The following is a 27,534-nucleotide window of genomic DNA, read 5'->3' on the forward strand; positions in this document are numbered from 1 at the left end:
AGAAACAGTGGAGTGGTCCGTCCATGACAATGGGAAAACGACAGGATCCCACACCCATGGAACACCCCCCTGATTCGAACAAAAGACCAAATCGAGTGTGTGGCCGGCAACATGAGTTGATCCTGAAACTAGTTGGGATAGGCCCATAATTGTCATGGCCACTTTGAACTCCTGAGTTGCACCAGACAAGTCAGCCTCACAATGGATATTGAAGTCCCCCAGAACTAAAAATCTGGGTGACTCCAACACCAACTCTGAGACCAGCTCTGTCAGCTCAGTTAGGGAGTCAGTTGGGCAGCGGGGTGGATGGTACACCAACAGAATCCCCAATCTATCCCTAGTTGTCAGCCTCACTCAATATGAGTCAACTGTCACACAGGGGCCCTGGTAAGGGAAATGGTATCCTTATGGACTACACCCATAAGGCTGTGAGGAGAGAGAGCTGGTCGTGTGGTAGCAAGCATGACTTGTCCCCATAGCTAAGCAGGGTCTGCCCTGGTTGCATATGAATGGGAGACTTGATGTTTGAGCACTGCAAGATATTCCCCTCAGGTAATGAAGCTGCTCTGGGAAGAGCAGAAGGTTTCAAGTTCCCTCCCTGGCTTCTCCAAGATAGGGCTGAGAGAGATTCCTACCTGCAACCTTGGAGAAGCTGCTGCCAGTCTGTGAAGACGATATTGAGCTAGATAGACCAATGGTCTGACTCAGTATATGGCAGTTTCCTATGTTCCTAGCCACTCCATCCACCCCCCACCCACTTCCCCTAGCCTGCTTCACAGAAGGCACAGGTGGAAGAGGACAGCAATCAGGCTGCCACAAGCTGATTCTTCCGAAGTTCTGGGGCTGCAAAAACAAACTTCCTTCGCTGAGACAGGAATTTCCTATATAGCAGAGTATTTCAGGAGCTAACTCACTCTCATTACAGCAGAGGTTAACAGGGTCTCAGGGGCATTAGCTTGAAAAACACATTATACGAAATGGTAAAAACATATCAGAATAAGAAAATTTATTTATTATTTTATTTTATTTTATTTAACATATTTTTATACTGCCCAAAACTTACGTCTCTGGGTGGTTTACAACCAGATAAAAACAAAGGTAAAACATTAGTTAAAAACAAAAACAAGAAATTTAAAACACAGCAATTTTTTTTAAAAAAAAAAAATTAAAAACGATATTCTAAAAACAACATTAAAACAATTTTAAAAATATCAGTTAAAAGCCTGGGTGAACAGATGTGTCTTTAAAGACTTTTAAAATGTTGTCAGAAATGGGGAGGCTCTTATTTCACTTGGGAGTGAATTCCAAAGCCTCGGGGTAGCAACGGAGAAAGCCCATCCCTGAGTAGCCACCAGACAAGCCGGTGACAAATGCAGACGGACCTCCCCTGATAATCTCAATGGGCGGTGGGGTTCATAATGAAGAAGACGTTCTCTTAAATACCCAGGGCCCAAGCTGTTTAGGGCTTTATAGGTTATAACCAACACCTTGTATTTTGCCCGGAAACATATCAGCAGCCAGTGTAACTCCTTCAATACGGGAGTAATATGGACTCTCCTCGATGATCCAGAGACCATCCTGGCTGCCGCATTCTGGACCAACTGTAGTTTCCGGACTACTTACAAGGGTAGCCTCACATAGAGTGCATTGCGGTAATCCAGTCTGGAGGTTACCAGCAGACGTACCACTGTTTTGTGGCTGTCTATCTTAAGAAATGGGCGCAGCTGGCGTATCAGCTGAAGCTGATAGAAGGCACTTCTGGCCACTGCCTCAACTGGGACACCAAGGAGAGACTCGGATCCAGAAGCATCCCTAGACTGCGTACCTGTTCCTTCTGGGGAAGTATGACCCCATCCAGAACAGGCAGATCAAGATAGTCTCTCGAGTTTCAACTGCGCACAATGAGTACCTCCGTCTTATCTGGATTCAGTCTCGGTTTGTTATCCCTCATCCAGCCCATTACCGCCTCCAGGCAGGCATTTAGGGAGGTTATGCCCTCTTCCGATGATGCCAACATGGAGAAATAGATTTGGGTGTCATCAGCTTACTGATAGCACCCTGCACCAAATCTCCTGATGATCATCTCCCATGTAGATGTTTAACAACATCAGAGACAATACGGATCCCTGAGGGACACCATACAAAAGTTGAGATTTTGAAGAACAACAGTCTCCAAGGGACACCATCTGGAACCTGCCTGAGAGGTAGGAACGGAACCACTGCAAAGCAGTGCCTCCAACTCCCAACCCCCCAGACGCTCCAGAAGGATACTATGGTCGATAGTATTGAAAGCCGCTGAGAGGTCCAAAAGGACCAACAGAGTCACACTTCCTCTGTCAATTCCCAGTTGGAGATCATCCATCAGGCCAACCAAGGCAGTCTCCACCCCATAGCCAGTCTGGAGGCCAGTTTGAAATGGGTCTAGAAAATCCACACATATTTATGCATTTTGTGTAATTGTGCAGCATTCAGCTTGTCCCATCAAAGAATTTGAATTGCTTTGGTGCAGATTATTTACACTTTTTAATCACAATCATATGTCGGTACATATGCCTTTTTAAAAAAGGAATGTACTGTATACTCTGACATCTTCAAACAGAGCATGAGTTACAGTAAAATACAAGTAAATACACAGTATGAACTCTGTATAGAAAAACATGGAATTTTGCTATTTCTAAATGAAGACTGTAAAAACTGTGTGTGAGAGAGAGAGGAGGGGGTGGGATTCACACAATCAAATTGTATTCTATCCAGGTTTGGGAGCTTTATGTGCTCTCAGTTTTCATTTGTGTGGAAGCAAGGAAAGAGGAAAACCTTGGTAGAAGAGTCTGTAGAAGCAAGGCAGGGGGAAAACCTGAGTAGCATTTCCCAGCAAAGTTTAATGGGTTTTCTGGGGGGGGGGGAATAAGATTTGAGCAACCTTCCCCCTGCCTGCCCACTCCCCCACCCTCCCAGTCATGTGAATGGGCCCACTGTATTCTATGCAGGTTTCGGAGCTGTGTGTGCTCCCAATTTTCGGTTATGTGGAAACAAGGTAGGAGGAAAACCTGGATAGCTTTTCCTCCTACCTTGCTTCCACACAATCACTTCTCCCTCCTCCTACCTAGTATTTTGCACCCACACAACTGAACATTGGGAGCACACACAGCTCCCAAACCTGGGTAGAACACTGTGTTTGCTTGTGTGAATGACTTCACGGTGCAGCTATGCTGGTAAATGTTAAGGGAAGGAGCATAATTGCTGGGCTTGAGAAACTCAGGAAACACCTTTGCTGTTTGGGCTCTATGGACTGCTTTGTACATGTTTTTAAGGTGATAATTTAAGATTATGTAAGTGTATTTCTAAAAAAATATGACTGTTCTCATGAGCAGCCTAGCCCAGACTCCTGCTAGCCAAAAACAACTTCTAAGCCCAGCTGTTGGCCAAGATGAAGGGCACCAGCACACCCATAACCCGGCTGCTGGGATTGTGTGCAAGCTCAGGTGGCTTGTAGCCTGAGTGCATACAGAGAGGGATGCCTAGAGCACCCGTCTCATGGAAGTATTCCCCAATGCACCGTGCTCATCACACAATTAGAATCATTTGGACAATGGTTTTTCTTGTGACACTCTATAGATGCAAAAGCTGGACTTTGAAGAAGCAAGGTAGAAAAAGTATTGACGCTTTTGAACTTTGGTGCTGGAGAAGACAGGATTATCTGTCTTCAACTTGGCCTTTAAGGTCTCTCAGTGGTGCATTCATTGCTGTCATAATTGAGTCCATCCACCTTGCTGCTGGTTGTCTTCTTCTCTTGTCTTCAACTTTTTCCAGCATTATGGACTTAAGGGAGCTGGGTCTTCGCATAATCTGTCCGAAGTAGGATAGTTTGAGCCTGGTCATTTGTGCCTGGGTATTACTGAGAAATTTCACATAATGAGGCTGTTCTCACATGCAAGCAAAACTGGGCTAGAGAAGCCCAGCCTGGTTTTGTCTAAGCATGAAAACCGCTGGGAGTCACGTGGGTCCCAGCAGCAGCATGGCGGGTTAAGGGCACAAACGCACCATTAACCCGGGCTAACTGATCGTGTGTCGGTGCTGTGCACCTTCGCATGGCACCCACACACTAGCAGCCTCCTGGCCGGCATCATAATACTCCCCATAATGCACCACAAACCTGTGCAGTGCATTATGGGAGTTCCAGGGGTCTCCTGGCCCCCAAACCTCCCTGTTGGTGGCAGAAAGCAGTAATCATCTGGACAGGCGATCTGCCTGCTCAGCAACAACAAGAGGATTGTCTGTTAGGGAGGTAAGCTTTTCGAGGCTTCTTCCATTCACCCCTTCAAGCCCTTCTCACAGATCGTGAGAAAAGGCTCAACGTAGTTTGGCTCTTGATTCATCATGTCCCAAATATATAAAGACTTTTTTCTAGTCCTGTTGCACAAGGATACAGAGATCCCAGAGAAGGATCTCTCAAACGCAGGTATATACCCAGGAGAACCCAGAGGAGTGGCCTATACCCAGCCTTGCGCCAACATTTATTTGCAGGGAAAACCCTAAAATACATAGCACTTAATCTAAAATAAATTCCAACAGTCGTCTGATCCCTTTGACCAGTATTTCCAATGTATAACTGATTGTAACTACCTGTACTTGGCTGCCAAGCAAAGTGCAGTGATTATCTAACTCCATTGCATCATAACATTGCTTAGGCATATCTGAGATAGGGAGGCTGTGTTGTAAGAAATGCAGAAGGGTTCATTGGGTAAGGTGTTCACTTGGGGGAGGCCTTCAAAATCTAATCTGGGTTTTGGATTATTTAAACAGAGAGTTCTTTGATCCCTGACCTTACAATGGTGGGGAAAAAATGCTTAGCAGTAGCAGGCTGTAGACCTCCATTGGCAAACCTGCTGTACTCAGCAGGTTAGTTTACAGGAAAATATAGACTTACTTGTGAATTCTTTTCCTGGATCCTGCACATAGGGATAGTGAAGAGACTGGGAAAGCCCCTCACTTTAGCTTTATGGGCAGGCAAAGAACAACTAGATCCTTAATGGGGACTCAGAGGTGGGATAGAAACATTTTGATGCACATCCCACCAGCCTTGCTGTTCTGCCCTGCCACCTCTAATTACGCCTGTTGGTGGGGATGGGTGGGGTGAAACGTCCGCAGCCAGTGTGGTGTAGAGGTTAGAGTGCTGGACTTGGACTGGAGAGACCTGAGTTCAAATTCCCATTCAGCCATGAAACTCACTGGGTTACTGTGAGCCAGCCCAGCCTACCTCATAGGCTTGTTATAGCAATAACAATAGCAATAGCACTTGCATTTATATACCACTTTATAGCCAGAGCTCTCTAAGCGGTTTACAATGATTTAGCATATTGCCCCCAACATTCTGGGTATTTTACCGACCTCGGAAGGATGGAAGGCTGAGTCAACCTTGAGCCCCTGGTCAGGATCGAACTTGTAACCTTCTGGTTACAGGGCAGCAGTTTTACCACTGCACCACCAGGGGCTCATTATGAGGATAAATATAACCGTGCATGCTGCTCTGGGCTCCTTGGAGGCATAGCAGAATATAAATGTAAAAATAAATGTCCACACCACTTCTTACCATATTATCAAATACAAATCAGATAGGCTGCTTCTAGAACTTTAGCATTGCTAAGTCACTGCATTTCTGCAATTCGGCTGGAAGAGGAATTAAACAGCAGTTCTACACAGCACCTAATATGGCACCATAGGAATTCACATATGAAAAGAAAAAGGTAATTAAAGATTCCCCGCAATCTCAGTAGGAACTGGAATTGAGTATTGTGGTATAATTGAAAGGCTATTCATCTGTAAAGTTGCTGCCCTGTGAAGAGGAAGCCATCAACGAGGCAGAAACTGTGAAGAGGAAGCTACTAATTAAAGGAACAAGAGCCCTGAAAAGAATCAACAGGAGGCTTTACAGACAGGGCCCCGAATCTCCTCCAGAAGTGAGCGTGTGCATTCACACACCAGGCAAACTTACCCCGAAGTCCATTCAAGATCCTTGGAAGCACTCCACACACAAATTGGGTTTTGTCTTCCAAATTCTAGATTATCTCGATGTATTTCCGGGTTTTTGAGATGCTGGTTTTAAGCGACTTTTTCTGAAAATGCCAGAGCAAATAGGGAGAGGCATTGCCATAGAATCATTAACACGATAAGAGGGAAACCCTCTTTAGGAATGCAGATATAGGCTTTAGAAATCTCTTTCCTCCACCATTGGCTAGAAGGAAAACATGGAGGCATGCCATGTGAACTTGCAACAAAAAAACCCCAAGAGCAGAGGTGGGGGGGGGGGGGCGCTGCTTCTCTCAATGCCATGAGTGGAATTCGAAGTGGCTTCGCTCAACATTTACCCTGCAGCATGAAGCGATGTGTGAATAATTCCCAGTACTTTGCGAGTCCACAGTGGACTGGCCAATGCTGCAACTACGTTTTAATTAATGCTTTTTAAAAAGTCACCACAATGCAGGCCTGAAAAAAGATGAGGACAACAAAGAAGATTCTTGAGTGCAATGGGCTGGCAAGAACATAAAACAGGGTGATTCCAGAAAAAACTGCCCTCCCCCCCAGATATGTACCTTTGGCATACATAGGTGTAAGTCCACTTTTAGCAAAATAGTAACTCTGGTGAGAACTAGTGATATGGCCAGTAATACGAAGGCTCTTAAGAAATTATTGTCTCAAAAACAGGAATCGTAGCCCATCCTGCCCTCCTTAAATGGCATCCCGGTAATCAGTTCTGCCCAGAAGCCATGCCATCTGCCCAGAAAGCCTTGTTCCTTGTGCTAAGCCTGAGGGGATGGGCTCAGAAACTAACTTTACGAAGAAAGCTGAAAGCTCATTTAGAGGCTGGGCAGATAAGCAGAGAAGGAGTTTATTCTGGGGACAGCTATATAGGCCATTTCTCTCCAAGATATAATCAGAAAAGAAACTATATTCTTTCCAGAATATACATAGTTTAGATACAGTCCTTCCTGAAAGGAAATACTCCTTTATAATTATTACTAAAAGAGCAAATCTTTGGCCTTCCTGGAACAAGGGCCTGTTGGAAAAAAGCCAACGTGAAGTTTGTTGGGATTCTTGTAGAAAATGGAAATGTTATAAATTCCACATACTGTATATGTATATGGATAGACCCCCTCCGGGGGTCTGCTCGTGAGTAGGTGTGGCACGAAGCTCACAACTCACAATCTAGAAAACCAGGTTTGCGGAGCGCTCGCTCCTCAAACCTGGTTTTGGGGCGGGGGTTCTTGAGCGGGTTACCTGCTCTAGAACCACTGGGCTCGCAGCCGAGCCCGGTGGTTCTGGCGATCAGCAAAAATCGGGCTAGGTTCTCCTAGCCCGATTTTTGCCGATCATCAGAATAGCCCCACTGAGTCAGACCATTGGTCTATCTTGCTCAGTATTGTCTATACCAGGCATCCCCAAACTGCGGCCCTCCAGATGTTGCTGAACTACGACTTCCAGCATACCCAGCCACAAAAAATTGTGTCTAGGGATTCTGGGAGTTGTAGTTCAGCAACATCTGGAGGGCCGCAGTTTGGGGATGCCTGGTCTATACAGACTGGCAGTGGCTTCTCCAAAGTTGCAGGCAGGAGTCTTTCTCAGCCTTCTCTTGGAGATGCCAGGGAGGGAACTTGGAACCTTCTGCTCTTCCCAGAGCAGCTCTATCCCCTGAGGGGAATATCTTATTGCGCTCACACTTCTAGTCTCCCATTCATATGCAACCAGGGTGGACCCTGCTTAGCTCAGGGGATAAGTTATGCTTGCTACACAAGACCAAGAAGCTATTCTGATGATCACCAGAAAGCAGGCTAAGGGAGCCTAGCCCACTTCCTGGTGATCGTTGGAACCATTGGGCTCACGGTTGAGTCTGGTGGTTCCAAGGCAGCTAGCCCACGTAATTCCTCCTCCCCTTTAATGAGGTTAATGGAGCGAGTGCTCAGTTAGCCTTGGTTTCCTACTTGTGTGCGGCATGCAGTGACACACAACTAGACCCGCGTTTGGGAGGCTACAAGCAGCCTCCTGGGGTCTCCCCAGGATTCCCTGTGCACTCATGCAGGACATCCTGGGACTTCCGGAGGCCAAGTGGCCCCTGATCACTTCAGCCTCCACCAGCTCCGTGACGGACTTCACCGTGGCAGAGCTGGTAGTCGTGTGGGTGGCCACCCAGGGCTTCATGGGCGATTGTCTTCGGGGAGAGCCGGCTAAGCCTGCTCTCCCTGTGAACTACCTTGAGGTCCTTCACACTAATCATGTGAAGCGCCTCCATCTCCTTCAAAGATCATAGACTTTATAGTACAGGCAATGGTTATCTCCTCAGCAAGGTTGTTGGTAATTATCTTCCTTTAAGGAGTTAATGCTCTGAGAATGACACAGAATAGCTTCCAGTATGCATTTACAGGTTAGCACTGTGGGACAGGGCCCACAGTTGCGGGTAGGGATGTGAACGAACTGGCTCATGCACTCCTGGGAGGCGGGGGGCCTTTACAGGGTAGAGAGGGTGCCCTTACCTTTCCCGCTGCTTCCCTCCCACCGACGTTCTCCCCAAAACCAATTGTGCGGGGCTGCAGCAGACCTCCCTGCATCCCCAATAAGCATCATACCAGAAGTGGCCAATGCTCATGTGCTCCATGCGTACGCACATCAGCCACTTCCGGTATGACGCTTACGAGGGCTGCAGGGAGGTACGTTGCAGCCCCACACCAGCAGTTTTTGGGACAGCGTCAGTGGGGGGGGAGCAGCAGGGAAGATAAGTGCACCCTCCCTGCCCCTTAAAGACCCCCCACCTTTGAACCGGCTCAAACGCCAGACTGCCGAACCGGTTCGGCACTCCATAAAAGGAGCGCCAAACCGGTTCGTGCACATCCCTAGGTTGTGGGCACTAGGAAACAGGAGGAAGAGAGAAAAGGTGGGAATAGAGAAAGAGGTCTTTAGCTACCTGTCTAGGTCAATGGGACATGAGTTTGAGGTGTTGCAGTTTTAATTCTTCTTCTTCCTCCTGCAACGTGGGGTGGCAAGAGGTTTTTTTGTAAAATAGCTTCAAAGTAGATGGGCCTAGTTTTTAGATAAATAGTTGTTGATGATGGTTGGGCTGTGTGCTCTCCACCTCCTAGAAACCTGATCTTGGTGTTGATCATTTCCAGGAGCCAAGCGATTGTTCTCTTTTGGCAGTGGGGGTGGGGATCCTAAAACTGTTACCACTATGGGTGTTCTCTTAGACATTCCTCTTAAAACAAAAGGGCTGAATAAATGTCCTCTGAGGGAGGTAGTCTGGACACTGATTTTCAGCATGACTCACTTGACTGAATCTCAAAGTCTTATCTATAGGAGAGAAGATGCCCTCTGAACGGCCTTAGCTTATCCAAGTGTCTGCTTGTTAGGAGAGAAAAAGTGCATTCCATTTTCAGTGCTCCAATGCTTTGTCTATTCTGGTGCTCTCTGTGCATGCTCTGATAGGTGATGCCTATCAGGGAGGTATCTTAGTCCTTTTTGATTGCACTAAATGACCTGGGGCACTTAAGAAAACCTGGCCATAATGAATCTTAGTTAATTGGAAGAATGCACTCAGGCAGAGGCTTTCTCGTTCATATCATAGTTACAGACAGCCAAGAGTTAGTCTGGGGTTGCACTGGGGTGCATTTAGGACAGGAGGGCATGACAAGAACAGTGGGTTTCTGGGAATTGGGAGGTTGTCAAAAATCCCCCCTCACACACACACACAAGCACCAGTGCCGTGTTACTCTGGAACTCTTCAGAAAGTACTGGTGCTACAACTGGCCCTATCCACCCCCAGCACAGTACCTCCAGTGACTGTTGCTGGTGTCTATCTGATGTTTCTTTTTAGAATGTGAGCCCTTTGGGGACAGGGTTCCAGCTTGTTTGTTTATTATTTCTCTGTGTAATATTTGTAATATTTCTCTGTGTAATATTCCCTGAGCCATATTTGGAAGAGTGGTATAGAAATTGAATTAACAACAACAACAACAACAACAACAACAACAACTCATGTTTCTCCCATTGCACTGGTGCGCTATTAGGGTATTAGTCAGTATTCTGACACCAAGGGTCACTTCCTGGCCACTACCAGCCTGACTGCACATTGCTGGAGTTCCTTCTCTACCTGTTAGACTCCCTTAGTTTGCATGCAATATCTGCCCTGCACATATTCTCTGGCTCTAATACTTTGAGGCTATTCAAACACATGTGCAAAGGTGGGCTATGGGAGCCCAGCCCAGTTTTGCACGTGTGTGTAAACCACCAGGGTCAGGCCAATCCTGGAGGCAACACAGGGGCAAGCCCACCGAAATAGCCACCCTTGAAAACAAGGTTAAGGGAGCGAGCGCTTCCTTATCCTCATTTTTTTAAATCATCTGGCAGCCACAGCTGCTTGCAGCCACATAAGTTTTGGGCAGTATAAAAATATGTAAAATAAATAAGTAAATTAATAACCATGTTTAGCTGGAATTACATTTCACTGAAACCTAAAGGACTTTGTAATTTTTGTGTGTCACAAAACAGGTTTTTTAATTAAAAAAATATTAAAAACCAACAATTTGTCCAATCCACTTCAATTTAAATATACATATTCCTCCCTCATCTCTCTGCTCATAACCAAAGCCCTATGCCCAGTCATTCCAGGTGATCTAAAGGCTGGGGCTGAAATGGGGTTGTTTTTTTATGAAGGCAAAGGGCAGATTCTTCCATATTGGCATGGGACTGCTTTTTTAAAAATAGAGTTTTTAAATTAAAAAAAAATATTTAAAACCAGCAAATTCCTCAATCTCTGAATTAAATATTCAGAGTCATTTCAATCTACCCTATATCCCCCCACCTTATATCAAAGCTCTATGGCAAGCAATCCCTAAATATCTGGGGGGAGGGGAATAACCACAAAAAGGAAATCACATCCTACCTCCATTACTAAGCCCGAGGAGTCAAAAGCTGGGCAGAGCTGTGGTGGGCAGGGGCAGCCAATGCTGGCCACCCTCCTTCCTTCCTTCCTTCCTTCCTTCCTTCCTTCCTTCCTTCCTTCCTTCCTTCCTTCCTTTGTTGCTGCCTGTCTGCCTGCCAGCACTTAAGTTCAGGCTTCAGGGAGGCCTGCACGGAGGCCTCTCTAGAAGCCCTGCCGAACAGCTGAGAGGTGGAGACTGAAGGGGCTGTAGCAGCTTGCTGGCTGCTTCACTCCCCTGGCCAGAGCAGAAGAGCTAGAAGGAGAGGGGGCCAGCAGGCAAGGCAAGGGGGACTGGCTAAGGGGCCTGGGGGGGCCTCCAGGCCCTGTGGGCCTAGAGACATTTGTCTCCCCTTGCCCCGTGTAACCTACGCCCCTGGACCCATCTGAATCTCACCTGCCTTTGCTTTCATCGTGTTAAAAGTAAATAAATCCACAGGAGTCCCTCTTTATGGATCTCCTTCATCACATCTTGTTTTGCTTGATAATAGCTGCAACTCAAACATATCCAACAACATTTACTGTCTGGACAGATGGTCATGCGGTGGAAAGGAGGGGCAGAGAGGAATGGAGGAGATGCAGTAAACTAGGATTTTATGTTTAGACAAGCAAGGAAGGATCAGCTTTGCCACAGCATAATGTGTCACATGATGTAAAAGCAAATAACTCATTTGTCCTTTTCATTACATGTATGCTAGAAAGATACAATTGCCTACAATATATTGCCCTGCTTCAGATTAAACCTCATCAGCTGCAGCATATGAAGTGGTGGGTTATGCATCACGTGGTGCTTTCATTTTCAAATATGTGATCTAGGAGTAAAATGAGATTTAAATCCTACATTCCTGGGAGAAGAGGCTGAAACCTGATGAATAGGAACTCTGGTGCAACTAGCCACATTTTGAACAGACAGCCCTAAAAATTTCCCCAGAAGGCAAAATAAGGAGAGTGATATCGCAGTGCAGTAGTTAGAGTGTTGGATTAGGACTGTGGAGACCCGAGTTCAAATCTTCATTCAGCCATAAAACTCACTGGGTGACCCTGGGCCAGTCACTTATCTCTCAGCCTAACCTACCTCAAAGGTTTGTTGTGAGGATAAAACCTAACCATATACACATCTTTGGGCTCTTTGGAGAAAGAGTGGGATTAAAATAAAATAAAATAAAATAAAATAAATAAAATAAAATAAAATAAAATAAAATAACAATGTCATGGAAGGGCAGACACTATAAAATAGAAATTATCCCTAACCATTGAGACATTTGGAGCATATTTACACATAATAAAATCAGCTCAGTGACATGACTGTTTTCGGATGAAAGGTGTGTAGTTCTGTTTCCGAGAGTGAAGGGTTGAGCTTACAGCAACCAACTAACCAACCAACCCATTTCTGACCCTGATACTTGCATCAGAATTCAGCATTCCATCTGCCATACAAGATGCTCTCCTCTAGCAAAAGATTATGAATAGTGCCAGCTAAGCTCTTTTTCAGCTGGTCTTCTGAGAAGTTCGTAATAATCTTTCAAAAAGCTCAGTGTTCCCCAGAAAACAGACCTGAAAATGTCTGATATATTATATTTGATAGTTAAACATACAAGCATATTTAGCATTATTTGATAGTTGACATGCAATGGCATTTTATCTTATAGCATTTGATAGGGAACATGCAATGGTATTGGTACTTGATATTTAAGATGTATTCGATTTTGTATTTGAAGCCAAAATCAAAACAATAAGAGATGCCAACATGCCTAAAGCATCCAAATTAGAAAAAGTTCACATTCAAAATGTTAGCTCAACGTTTGCTTCAGAATTCCTCATTTTTTTAAAAAAAAATTGAAGCATTAGACTTAGCAAATCTTGAATCATGAATGGAGCCAGCGTGGTGTAGTGGTTAGAGTGCTCTACTAGGACCGGGGAGACCCAAGTTTCCCCGTTCAGCCATGATACTTGCTGGGTGACTCTGGGCCAGTCACTTCTCTCTCAGCCTAACCTACTTCATAGGGTTGTTGTGAGGAGAAACCTAAGTATGTAGTACACAGCTCTGGGCTCCTTAGAGGAAGAGAGGATATAAAATGTAAAAAATTTAAACAAACAAACAAACAAACAAACAAACATTTGTTTCTAATCTCAGATTATGATGAGGTAGAAAAAAGTAACCACAAAGGATTCTTTAAAAAGAATATGACTCTTTTTTTCCAGTTTAATTTTTATGTATGTCCAAGAGCAAGTCTTTTACCTTTGTTGTAAATCTTGCCCCCTGCTCCTTTTTGTAACCTGAATGGTAATGATGATGCTAGGTGGTAGGGGGACCACCTTAAGTGGTGCAGTGGGGAGATGCTTGACTAACAAGCAGAAGGTTGCTGGTTCAAATCCCTGCTGGAACTATAGCAGGCAACAGCGATATAGGAAGATGCTGAAAGGCATCATTTCATACTGTGTGGGAGAAGGCAATGGTAAACCCCTCCTGCATTCTACCAAAGAAAACCACAGGGCTCTGTGGGCAGCAGTTGAAATTGACTTGATGGTACACTTTACTTTTAGGTGGGAGGGGGCCTAGTGATGAGCATGCACTGTCGCATGAAGCATCCAACTTCTAGCACAGCTTCAGGTCTACAGTTGTTGTTGGACTACAGCTCCCATCATCCTCAACTATTGGCCACCATGGCTGGGGATGATGGGAGTTGTACTCCATCAGCTGGAGAGCTGAAGTTGTACATACCTGCTCGAGCTCAGCTGCCATGGTGGTAGTACAATGTGGAGATACCTCTGCTTCTTGCTAGTACTTCTCTGTTGTCAATGACTGACAACCAAACTAACAAAGACTACCTGAGAAACACCCATGCTGTTGCTGAGTTCCCAATTAATGCAGCACTGGTGCTCACATGGTGGTGATGGGGATTTCAGTGACCTCCCCTTCCCCTGAAAGTGTTCTGTGCCATCTGAAAATATTTCCCTGAGGGCTGTGTTACCCTCCAGGACATATTTTTGTGTGGCAAAGAGCACTGCTGGGGGAAGATGAGGTCACTGAAATCCCCCCATGTGATTGCTGATGCTGTATTAGTTGAAACCATCAGCAGTACTGGGGCTTCTCTGCACTTTTTTAGTCAGGATGTCAGCCATTGATCATGATGTCAGCTAGCAGTTGACTAGTCACTACTGAGAAACAGTGACTTATCAGCCTTGGCAACACTTATGAAGACAGCATTATCTGACCAAAAGAATGAAATAAACGTTCCTCTCAGAAGCATCCATTTCTCCCCGTGGATTTAAAAGTTATGAATTCTCTAGTGACTTCCACCTCAGGCAAGATCAAACATTTTTTTTAAAAAATCTCTTTCAGAACTGACAAGAGTTCAAGATCATATTGAGCCATGGGCTCCCGGGCTGTTTCCTGGAGACAATGATAAACTTTACATACAATACATTTGGCAAAAAATATGGCTTTTGTGATTTAATCTACAAAGATAATATACAGATACCATTTTTCTCCCTTCTCCCTGCTTTCCTGTTTGGTATTTCATATGTATGTGTTTTATTTCCAGTTTTCCATTATGATTTATATTTTTGCTATTTAGTATTTCTTCCCATAGATTCAAGACTCTGTTGCCATTTCCCAGTAAGGTTCTGTATGTGTGAGTGCATGTGTGTGTGAAATCACATTTTAACTGCCACGCTGGTGACCTTCTTTGGATGAATAGTGTATGTCCACAGGATTTCTGCCATTAAGCCACACTTTTGTGCTGTAGAAGTAAAGGTAAAGTGTTTAAAATATTTTTGTGATCTCATATCAGAAGGCTACAGGAATTGATGGAATAGCTACAGAAATATGGCAGGCAACAAAAGAAGAATCAGACAAGGCTCTAACCAAACTATGCCAGCAAATTTGGAGAATAACACAGTGGCCAACAGATTGGAAGAGGTCAGTCTACATACCCATACCAAAGAAAGGAGACTTAATTGATTGTGCAAACCATCGCACAGTATCCTTAATTTCACATTCTAGCAAAATAATGTTCAGGATCATCTAATACAGATTAGAGCCCTACATAGAAAGAGAACCGCCGGATGTTTGAGCTTGTTTCAGAAAAGGTCGAGGAACAAGAGACATCATTGCCGATGCATGCTGGATAATTGAGAAAGCCAAAGAATACCAAAAAGAAGTCAATATGTGCTTTATTGACTACAGAAAAGCCTTGGATTGTGTTGACCATGTCAAGTTGTGGAATATCCTTAGGAAAATGGGCATCCCAGAACATCTCATTGTTCTCATGAGAAATCTATATAAAGGTCAGGAAACCACAGTCCAGATGAAACATGGTGAAACAGACTGATTCCAGATCGGCAAAGGAGTAAGACAAGGCTGGATACTTTCTCCTTAATTATTCAACTTATATGCTGAATATATATTGAGAGAAGCTGGACTGGAAGAATATGAGCATGGTTTTAAAGTTGGAGGAAGAAACATCAATAACCTGTGCTTCGCGGATGACACCACTGTGATAGCTGAGAATGTGAATGATCTACAAGCTCTAGTAATGAAGGTCAAGGAGCACAGTGAAAAAATGGGACTACAACTAAATGTCAAGAAGACTAAATTAATGACAACGGGTACAGCAACCAGCCTCAGAATTGACAATGAAGCCATTGAAGTGGTTGGTAGCATCTGCCTTTTAAGATCTACCATCAACAGTAAAGGATCCAGCAGTCAAGAAATAAGCCGCGGACTTGCACTTGGTAGGGTTGTAATGAAGGCCTTGGAAAGGATATGTGTCTATACCAGTGATTCTCAAACTTGGGTCCTCAGGTGTTATTGGACTTCCATAATCCCCAACCAAAGGCCACTGAGGCTGGGGATTATGGGAGTTGAAGTCCAATAACACCTGAGGACCCAAGTTTGAGAATCCCTGGTCTATACCTACAAAGATTAGAAACATCTAGACAATGGTTTTTCCAGTGACACTCTATGGATGTGAAAGCTGGACTTTGAAGAACCAAGACAGAAAAAGTATTGACGCTTTTGAACTTTGGTGCAGGAGAAGACTTTTGAGGATACCGTGGACAGCCAGGAAAACAAATGGATCAAAGAACAAATCAATCCAGAATTTTCACTCGAGGCACAAATGACCAGGCTGAAACTAGCGTTCTTCGGACACATCATGCAAAAACCCAGCTCCCTTGAGAAGTCCATAATGCTGGGGAAAGTTAAAGGAAAGAGGAGAAGAAGACGATCACTAGGAAGGTGGATGGACTTGATTACGACAGCAATGAATGCACCACTGAGAGATCTTAAAGGCCGAGTTGAAGACAGATAATCCTGGAGAGAATCTATCTATGTGGTCACTAAGAGTTGAGACCAACTTGATGGCACTAAATCAATAAATCAGTGTTTCTTATCCAACTGAAGATGTTTCATTCATTCATTTAATTAATTAATATACTGCCTGACTCCAGGTGGAGTCAGATTTGCACAGACTTACAAGAAATTGTTTTGGTCAGCGCAACTAATCAAGAATTAGTGAGACCATGGGCTGAATGAAAGAAGCAGTAGCAGAAGAGGCAAAAGAAGAAATGAAATGGTGAGGTGAAAACTATTTCCAGGTGTATTTCCAGGAAAGGTCCCTGTTTCATTTTTCCAATGCAGGAAATTTCCTATTTCCAGGAAAGGTCCCTGTAAGGGGCCGTTCCCTGTCAGTGTAGATCAGGCCTGCTCAAGCTGGCCCTCCTGCAGATGCTGGCCTACAACTCCCCTAATCCCTGGCTATTGGTCACTATGACTGAGGATTATGGGAGTTGTAATCCAAAAAGAGCTGAGCGGGGGGCAACGTTGAGCAGGCCTGGTGTAGACAATGCCCAGCTAAATGGATGAAGGGTCTGACTCCAGAGAAGGCAGCTTCATGTCCAAACAAGGGGCAATAGCCTAATAGTGGAGTGGAGTATGTGTTTTGCATGCAGAAGTTCTCAGGATCAATCCTTGGCTTCTACAGGTAGGGCAGGGAAAGAATCCTGTCTGCCACCTGGAGAGCCACTGCCTGCCAATGGCAGCAGTCGGATTAAGTAGGAAATAACTTCATGTTCAAATGGCCAGGACCAGCCTAGGCAATTATTTGGTGGGGGGAGTGCCCCACTCCTTTGCAGTCAGTGAACAGCAGTCCTCTGCATTGTGGCTGAGGCAGGGGTGATGGTAAGGAAGGCTGATGATGCCTTTTAAAATATGTAACATGCCACTGCCTGCCACCCTGCCCAGCTCTGTGCAGAGTCTAACCACCACGTGTCCCACCCCTGCATGCACAGCAGCCATTTGAGTCGTCAGCCCAGTAAGAACCTTTGCTGGGTTGATTCCTCCAATGGTCACCATGCATGAGCAGCAGGGGCCAGCTCAGCAGCACGGAGCTGCAGTCTTACAGCTTTTTAAAAGTAGAACCTGTTTTCCTCTCCACCCCCCACCCCAGCCTGTGCCAGCTGCCACATATGACTTTGGTGCCCCCGCTATTCAGTTAAAATTATATTCTGTATGTTATGAAGATAACATACTGGCCTTTGGCTTCTGCAAGGGCCAGTCCTGCCTTGCTAACCTTTTGGAGTTCTTTGAGAATGTCAACAGGCATGTGGATAAAGGTGATCCAGTTGAAATAGTATACCTGGACTTCCAAAAAACTTTGGACAAAGTTCCCCACCAAAGGCTCTTGAGTAAACGTAGCAGTCATGGGATAAGGGTACAGGTTCATGAGTGGATTGGTAACTCATTGAAGGATAGGAAACCGAGGGTAGTAATATAAATTGACAATTTTCACAATGGAGAGGAGTAAGAAGTGGGGTTTCCCAGGGATCTGAAGTGGGACCAGTGCTCCTGAACTTGTTCATAAATGATCTAGAAGTTGTGGTAAGCAGCAAAATAGCCAAATTGGCAAAAGACACTAAACTATTTAGATCCAAATTTAGATCCAAATGGATCTCTCTATTTAGATCCAACTATTTAGATCCAAATGGATCTCTCCAAACTGGGTAAGTGGGCGACAAAATGGCAAATGTGGTTCAGTGTTGGCAAGTTTAAAGTGATGCATATTGGGGCAAAAAAACCCAACTTCACATATACACTGATGGGGTCTGAACTGTCAGTGACTGACCAGGAGAGAGATCTTGAGGTTGTGGTCGACCACTCATTGAAAGTGTCGACTCAATGTGCGGCAGCTGTGAAAAAAACAAATTCCATGTTAGGGATCATTAGGAAGGGGATTGAAAATAAAAATGCTAATTTTATAACTCCCTTTTACAAACTAATGGTGTTACCACATTTGGAATGCTGTGTATGGTTCTGGTCACCATATTTTAAGGAGCACATCGTAGAACTGGAAAAGGTGCAGAAGAGGGCAACCAAGACGATCGGGCCGGGAGCACCTTCTTTTTGAGGCAAGGCTATAGCATCTGGGGCTACTTAGTTTGGAAAACTAAGAGACAACTACAGGAAGACATGAGAGTCTATAAAATCATGCATGGTGTGGAGAACGTTGATAGAGAGAAATTTTTCTCTGTCTCATATAACACTAGAATCAGGGGCCATCCCATTAAACTGATTGCCAAGAAATTTAGGACCAACAAAAGGAAGTACTTCTTCACACAATGCGTAATGAATCTATGGAATTCTCTGCCACAAGATGTGGTGACAGTCAACATCCTGGATGGCTTTAAGAGGGGTTTATATAAACTCACTGAGGACAAGTCTCTCAGTGGCTACGTCTGGTAGCTACAGGCCACCTCTAGGCTCAGAGGCAGGATGCCTCTAAATACCAGTTGCAGAGGAGTAACAGCAGGAGAGAGGGCATGCCCCCTCAGCACTTGCCTGTGGGCTTCCCAGCAGCATTGGGTGGGCTACTGCATGAAATAGGATGCTGGACTAGATGGGCTTGAGCCTGATCCAGCAGAGGTGTTCTTATTTTCTTAATAATGTGTGGGCTGGGAAAGGGCTATATCCACCCCCACTCATCTTCCACTCAACATCCCCTCAAACTAACTAACTAACTAACTAACTAACTAACTCTCTCTCTCTCTATCACACACACACACACACACACACACACACACACACTTAAAAATATAGAGGTGATTCTCATGATCACCAAAAAGCGGGCTAAGGGAGCCTAGCCCACTTTTTGGTGATCGTGTGCTGCCACCGGAGCTGTGCGGCTCCCAGCAGCTAACCCGCCTAATTCCCCCTCCCCTTAGCACTCCATTAACCTCTTCTTCCTGATCGTGTATTGCTGCAGCGAGTCTCCATGCCGCGGCAACACATGAGGAGACCCCCCTGCGGAAGTCTGAAACCAGCCTCCTGGCCCTGGGGAGTCTCTCCAGGATGCCCCCTGCGCTTGCTCATGACATCCTGGAACTTCTGGGGGCCACACGGCCCCCAATCCCTGGAGCCCCCACTGGCTCCATGACAGAGCTGGCAGTCGTGTGGGTGGCCAACCCGGCCGCCAAGGGCTCCATGCGCGATCGTCTGCAGACGATTGTCTACAGGGATTTCTGACTTTTAGATTTAGACTGATCGTGAGACTCCCTTAGAATTCTGCCAAAGCAACAGAGCTAGTCACTTAGTTGTAAATTGGGATGGCTTGTCCATACCGACTTTGCAAGGACAATTCTTACTACTTTATTAATGGATTGTCTTGCAAATGGAATAAAGGTTTTCTGGCAATTACTAATAGCTGTAGGATCCCTGCCAGAAAAGATAATTTGCACTGCTTGATTTGTTTAGTGAGGTTCCTGTGGAAAAGCTCTTATCATTGGACTAAGTTTCTATGAAAACCAGCAGTTGGTTGGTAGTCATTAGCAGCCATAGGTGGGGATGAAAGTGGTAGAATATCAGCTAAGATGCTCCCCTGAAAGCTTGGGTGGAGGACATTGTTTTTAGCTGATGACAGAATATCAGCATAGAGGGAGCTATGCTCTCAATCAGGAGGACATTCCACCATCTAGGGGCAACAACAAAGAAGGCCCTGTGCTATGGACTCAACAACTCCACTTCTTGGGGAGCCAGCATGTAGAGCAGCCCCACCCCATAGAGGTGGATTTTGTAAGGTGGGCAGAATAACTCTCTATCAGATCTCCCACCATGGGTTCATTCTCATGTTTCCCATGATGCCAGCTGACTGGGAGGTAAGAGATTTGCAAGGCATGCATGCTCCTGATTTCTGGTCATAAGAAACCATGCCAACTTGACATGTAATGAAAATCAATAATCCAGGGTTTGATGTAGCATTGTCAATCTCCATTAAATGTTGAGTTGGTGCCAGGCCAACCTAACATCACTGAAAAATTCTGGGTTCTTATGATTGGAAATTGGAAATGTGCACATTTTGTGAATCTTCCACTACCTGGTCACCTGGCATTGCAGGGATCGTGAGAACTAGCCCCCTGTGTTAAAAAACACACACCTTTCATTGTATGTTTTTGGTGGGTTTAATTTTTGTAAGCTGCTTTGGAGACCAACGTTGGCTGAACAGCAGGCTATAAATATAATCAATAATAAATAAATATACTACCAAAACCATTCTTTCAAAATGGTTTTTACCAGGCGAAGAGGAAAGAATGGTAGTTATGTTTCAGTATCCCTCTTAACTTGTTTTTAAGAAGAATGACAAATGAAACTGGCCACAGGAAAAATAAATAGACTTCTCTGTGTTTAGAAAGGAACTGTCGCCTCCACATGCATCCCAGTCCTGAGCTGTGCCAGGAATTTTGACATTCCTTTGCAAATTAGGGAGGCTTTGTGAATGCAGGTCTGCTCTGCTGCACAGGGAGGGCTTTCAGCTTTAAGGAATCTGGCAGGGGTTCAAGATCAAAGTATTGCTTTGAACCCACTTGTTAGCCATGCAAAATAAACACAATCCACCTTGCAATTAAAAAGAATTCAGAGAGAGAGAGAGAGAGCGCTTTAAATAATCCATCCCATCCAAACTTGCTTGCTGGTAAGGCTGGAGTGAGACACTGCACACATACGGGAGAGGGATAAACCTCTTCACGAGTCAACAATTTCTAGATTTGCTTTTGCCTTAGATCTCTTCTCTTTCTTTCTTTTTCTTGATCACAGTTGCAGCAGTCAAAGTTGCTGAAAGCGAAGGGGCATCCTGATGTTGCCACAAAATGTTCCCTTGGCTAATTATTTGCCAGTACAACTGTTCACTTCCTGTGGTGGATTTATGCTAAATCCTATTATTAGTCGTGCTCTGCAATTGCTATTGTCTGTGACTGGAAGCACAGCTCAAAGGCTACAGTCAGCCTTTTATTACAAAACATGTGAATGGAAGTTTGACCTACTGTTTGAGCATTTCCCCTTTGAGGCTTTTGTCGAAGCTACTAAGCTTTTCTTTATCAATCACAAATGGCGAAACAAACATTTACTCTCTCTTTTTGGTTACAATAGTAGTGGTTGTGTGTGTGTAGACAGATGAAATATTCAGTTCTTCTTATATGTAATGTATGCATATCCTTTAGTAGCAAGCCACCAGTCCTTTAATAGCAAGCCGCCAGTCCAATGGTCGCACTACACCTGCAGCTATTGACATTGGTAGTAACATCAATGTGTCCCCTGCGGTGTAAGTATCAAGTCAGTATGCTATGCACTCTCAACAGCAAAATCAACAGCAAAATGATACTACTTTAAACAACACATAATGCAGCAACACTCAGTCACTCAACCCTGGCAACAGCACCGATTATCATGATGTTGGCAATGTATTAGGTAGGTAGGCATGGTAATAACCAGTCAATATGTGGTGACTGTCATTGGTCTTCCTGGAGCCATATACCAGATCTTACCACAGGAGGGCATTCAGAAGGTTTGCTGTGCACAAAGGATTGAATTAATGAATGTATAGATGAACAAATTCAGATAATAGGGAGAGTCATCTCCTGATGGTTTTGCTGTGTAAAAAATAAAGGTGAGAATTGGACCTGAGAGATGCATAGTATATACAGTCTGACTTAGGGATTTCAGCAAGAAACAGTTGGCTGATGTTTGTGTGGGAAGTGGCAGTGAAGGACGTTGTTTCCTGTCTTAAGAAGTGAGAGGGCCATACCTAGGCAATATTTTGCCTAGGGATCTAAAGTGTTTATTGCTAACTTCTGCTGCTCTGCTTCCCATTCAGGCCTCAGCATCATGCAACTCTGATGTCACTTCCTTCTTTGCAGTGGTGCCCTGCTTTGCTCTAGAATTGTTGTTCTTTCCCATTCCTAAGCCTCCAGCTGATCTTTGATCCACTTCAGGAACAAACTCAGTCAGTTGTATATACAAAAATTCACTTGGGGCAATATGAAGTGAATGAAGCCACTGGAGGAGTGATCTGCACGGAACTACCATATTTGTTTAAATATGCCACACAGTTCTCATAATCTCAGCATTCCTCTTTCCAGCTGATGGTGTATTTTTTCAGCTATCATGAGCTATGCGTTTCTGTTTTGGAGCTCAGTTCTGGAGACAGATGCAAAGAGGATTCCAGGTGGACTGTAATCCCATAATGCAACAGTTTGCTTTTATGCTTGTTCCAAATGTATACTTGTTGCAAATGTATTATGATGCAGTTAAAATGAAATGCTCTCAGTAACAAGAACAGTAATATGAAGTATTAGTCTCCTTTCTACAGGAAACTTGTACTCAAGGCAAGTGGAAACACATAAAAGCATGTTTATACAATAACAGGTAACTCTGTAAAATAGTTAAAACAATAAAAACAAGTGAATCAAATAAGAGCAGCAACAGTAAAAATCCAAATTAACTACTAGCTTCAAGCTTTCAAGTATTGCATTGGTGGAGGATCCCTGTTTGCATCCCCAATGGCATCACAATGCACCACCTTAATGCTTCTTTTGTTGTAGATGGAGATGTGTATCCTTATGTGAGACTACTAATTATAGTGCAGTGATTGTTTACAAGAACTGGACGATGGCCTCAAAATACAATAACCTCCAGCATCAAACAACCACACCAGCCAACCCAAACAATATATAGATTAAATGAAATTATTCAAATACTTAGTGAAATAAAAACAATTTCAGATGTTTATAAACAGGTTGAAGAGTACTAATCCGATAGGCCTCATTAAGGAGGGAACTCCATAGTGCAGGCACCACCACAGATAAGGCCCTACCACAAGTCTAACCTCCTATCTGGAGTACAGTCTCCTTAAGTGATCCAAAGGATCTAGAGAGTGTATATGGTAGAACCTTGCTTGCACTACAAAAACGGCTCTATATATTAGCTATTAAAATAACAATTTGAGAGTTCCTTTTCTTTTAAAGCTTGTGTTGTATACTGTCTAATTAGCGCTTTTTTTGGTCATTGAGAAGTTTCCCCCAGTTGGGATCCTGTAGTGTATGTGTGTGGGGGGGGCGGGGTGGGGTGGGGTGGGGGAGTAAGAAAGAAAAGGGAGAGAAAGAAGAAGGAGAAACTGGAGTTCTGAATTAAATCCTAGTTAAATCTACCTAAGATTACTTTGTGTTTGTGAGGAGAGCAGTTATAAAACATTTGGCGATAAGATTTTGAACTAGTTATGTGTGTGAGCCTGTAAAGCTCATGAATATTCCAGCATCTTCATCTCATTGCATTACTGGGCCTACACTCCTGGACTGCTGCATTCTACTATTGCTGCCGCTGATTGTTTCTCGAGCTTCCTGACCTGCACAACCCCTGAAAGTACTTTATCTTTATCAGTTTTGGACTCTGTTATTCACTCTGTTATTCCCATTTCAGCATAGCTCAAATCCCACCAGCAGCCTGTTTCTTGTCCACCCCAGGAGAACCTGCCCTGGAAACAATGGAGGTCCTATTTCTGCAATTTCCTCCTCACAATACAGGCAGACATCACCATTCACAGACCCAACATCTATGATTCCACAGTCAGATAACTGACATGCAACCTCGGCATATACGGGGGGCAGGGGTTAAATTCCGCATAGCCGCAGTGTCAGGGTGGTCAGAAATGACCTTGGAAGTTTATGTTTTTATTTTGTGGCTCATTTCTTTCTTTCTTTTTTTAAAAAATGCACCACATTTTCAGTGCAAAAAATGTGGAATTGTGGCTTCTGGGACATTGCTGGACAGCAGAAGATATGCAGAGCATGGTACGGCACTTTATTGAATTTATTTCTGCCATTTTTTGTAGTTTTTCACTCATTTTTTGCTCTGCAGGAACCTAACCACCCAATCGCCATAGACTCAATGCCCTGTTATTTGTGGTTTCATTACCCATGGAAATCTGCAGAAATGGAACGCCTACAGATAATGGGGTATACCTATACAGACCCCTGATTTTACTCTAGCAAAGCAGAAGGCCTGGGACACTGCTTGTGACCTAGAGGCCAGAGAAAATATAAACATTTGCCCTTTCCTACCAACTTGGAAGGGGATGCCAACCCTTATGAAGCTGTTCTTCAAGCCTTAGATGATAATTTCAACCCTACTTTGAATGTGATTGCTGGACATTACAAGTTCTATTCTAGATCCCAACTACCTGGCGAATCTATTGATCAATATGTCACAGCATTCTGTGCTTTAATTGTAACTTCTGTGTTTGCCAGCTTTACTGATGAAATGATCAGGGATCAGACTGTTATGAAAACAAACTGCTCCAAAGTGCATGCAAAACTGCGATTGGAAGGGACACATATCTTGGATAAAGTTATAGAGATGACTAGGAGGTTGGAAAATGTTCTTTACTATGCCATATCACTCTCTTTGGTACCCCAAAACCAACCTCCTTACAAGCAAAAGTCATCAAAATTGCCGACAAAGGTCATCTGGGCATGAGCTTGACTAAAAGGTGAATCAGAGAAAGCTTCTGGTGGTCCGCTATGGACAAATGCACTGAAAATGTAATCAGGCACTGTATAGCTTGTGCTATATGTGACAAATCGCAGAAGACATTTACCACTCCCTTAAATCCAGTAAGGTATCCCAATGGTCCCTGGGGAAAAACTTTCTCAGGATATAATGGATTTTGATAACCCACAGAACAATGATTTGTTATAGTGATGGTGGTTTGCTATTCCAGGTGGCCAGAAGTTTCATTTGCAGATGGCCAGAAGTTTCATTTTCAACATTAATCAAAGGAAGGTTATAGAAGCAGTGGTTCTGCTCCTCCCTCTCAGGAAGATTCCAGATGGTGGAGCTTGGTGACAGTTGCTCTTTGAAACAGGAACTCCATTCTGTCACCAATGCTTTTTAACATCTACATGAAACCACTGGGTCAAGTCATCAGGAGATTTGGTGCAGGGTGTTATCAGTATGCCGATGAAACCCAAATCTCCTCCTCCTCCTCATCGTCATCATCAGGAAATGGCATTCACTCCCTAAATGCCTGCCTATGGGCTGGATGAGGGATAACAAATTGAAGCTCAATCCAAACAAGATGGATGTGCTCATTGTGGGAGATTGGAATCTGAGGGAAGAGTTAGATCTTCCTGTTCTGGGTGCTGTTACATTCCCCCAGAAGGAACAGGTATGCAGTTTGGGAGTGCTCTTGGATCCAGGCCTCACCCTGGTATCTTAGGTGGCGCCTATGGCCAAGAGTGCTTTCCATCAACTTCGGCTGATTCGACAGCTGCATCAATTCCTTGAACAGAATGATCTCAAAACAATGGTTCATCAGCTGGTAACTTCCAAGCTTGACTATTGCAATGCGCTCTACATGAGGCTGCCTTTGTACGTAGTTCGGAAACTTCCGTTAGTTCAAAATGCGGCAGCTGGATTTGTCTCTGGGGCAACCTGGAGAGACCATATTATGCCTGTTTTAAAACAGTTGCACTGGTTGCCAATATGTTTCAGGGTAAAATACAAAGTTCTGGTTATTACCTTTTAAGCCCTGAATGGTTTGGGCTTAAACGGGTCGGCTTGGCGCTACCTTAGAGAGCGCCTTCTTCTGTATGATCCCCATTGCACATTGAGGTAACCTGGAGAGGTCCATCTCCAGTTACCACCAGTACGTCTGGTGGCAACTTTGAACCAGGCCTTCTCTGGCTCCTGGCCTATGGAATGCACTCCTGGCAGATATCCACAGTTTAGGCTCGCTGTTGGCCTTTAAGAGAGCCCTAAAAACCTACTTGTTTGGCCTGGCCTTCCAAGGTTTTTAAATTGTTTTTAAGTATTTTAATTGGTTTTAGATTGTGTTAAAATGGTTTTTATATTGTTTTAATAGTGTGTTTTAAATGATGTTTGTTTTTATGTTTTTTAAACTAGTTGTAAGAAAGAAAAGGGAGGAAATGGACCAGGAGAAACTGGAGTTGTTCTGAATAAAATCCTAGTTTATGAGAGAAGTGGTTATAAAACAGCTTGGTTAGGATACTTGCACAATTTCACAACTAATTTGATCTGATGGGGAGGATGTTTTAAAATGCAAGTTTTCAAAAGAAATAATTAACCAGTAACATTTTTTCTCTTTTCAGAGCAATGATTAATGATGGTGCCATAGGTCTAAACGTGCGTTCACAAAGATGCATTCATAAGGAAGTGACAACTGATAATAAATGTGTTAACGTTTCAGATTTTGGATGAATATATAGTCCAAGTAAGATTTCTTCCTAGTTACAGCTTTACAGAAAACCTTATGCCCAAACAGGAAGGACAACTCCTGTGATCGGTAGTGTCAGGCAAAATGAGGTTATATATTAGCTTTTGGTATATTTAAGACTTCCTATCATCTATTAATTACTAGTATTGTGAAATGCTAACTCACTTCTTGTCTTCTAGCAGTTCTACACATCATGAACAGATCAGTCTAGTAAGGGGAATTTTGGCTGGCAGAACCAGAAGGGTGTGAAGTCACCCAGCATGGGTAACTAGCCACTCTGTCTAGGGGGAAGAGGGCTTGTCTTTAAGAGCCAAGCCCAGAAGGCCTCAAGAATAAGAAGGCCATTGGGAAAACACTTTCATTTCTGTACCCCGTGAGTGGTTGAGCCTGTGGTTGATCTCCTTAGGAGCCTGAAGAATCCCAGGCCTACCTATAAGTTATACCTTTTTATTTTTTCACCCATTTTATGCACTGGATTTTTCCAGTGGTTTGTTAGCCATAAATAGTGGATTATTAGAAGAGGTCTGCTGTGTGCTGCTCTTCTCACTTGTCCAATTGAGTAAACCCAACATGAATGCTTTCTGAGCCAGCTCATGAAAACACTTACTTCTTGATAAAAACACAAGACATTTCAATACCTGGTATGGGAGGACTCTTGGGAAGACTATAAATCTTCACTCAAAATTCCTAAATGGAATTTAGCTCCATATAGAAATTTGAGAAAATTGTATGTGTAGGTTGTAATGTGTGGTGATTATTCATATGTTGTTCTCTGCATATCCATCAGTGCTCTCAGAAACCACACCTATTCAAGGCTTTCCAGAGCACAAAGGCATCAAAAATCTCTTATTTACCACTACCACTACAAATATTTAGATACTGCTTGTCAGCCAAAGTTCTCAAAGTGATTCACACAGGAAAATAAGTAATAAATAAGATGGTTCCCTGTCCCAAAAGGGCTCAGTGCAGTCATAAATATGAGCAGTTACCAAGGCATGCATGACAGGGATC

General features: G+C 44.0%; 1 long non-coding RNA gene across 1 annotated transcript in view; it reads left to right on the plus strand.

Annotated features, from left to right (window-relative positions):
• LOC128349295 (uncharacterized) overlaps positions 1-27,534 on the plus strand; it is a 52,358-nt gene that overhangs the window by 15,224 nt on the left and 9,600 nt on the right. Inside the window, exon 2 of the long non-coding RNA XR_008318714.1 lies at positions 26,399-26,520. This is a non-coding gene — a long non-coding RNA (uncharacterized LOC128349295). The remainder of the gene's footprint in view (positions 1-26,398; positions 26,521-27,534) is intronic.

The sequence above is a fragment of the Hemicordylus capensis genome, chromosome 3 (assembly GCF_027244095.1).
Source record: "Hemicordylus capensis ecotype Gifberg chromosome 3, rHemCap1.1.pri, whole genome shotgun sequence".
NCBI lineage: Eukaryota > Metazoa > Chordata > Lepidosauria > Squamata > Cordylidae > Hemicordylus > Hemicordylus capensis.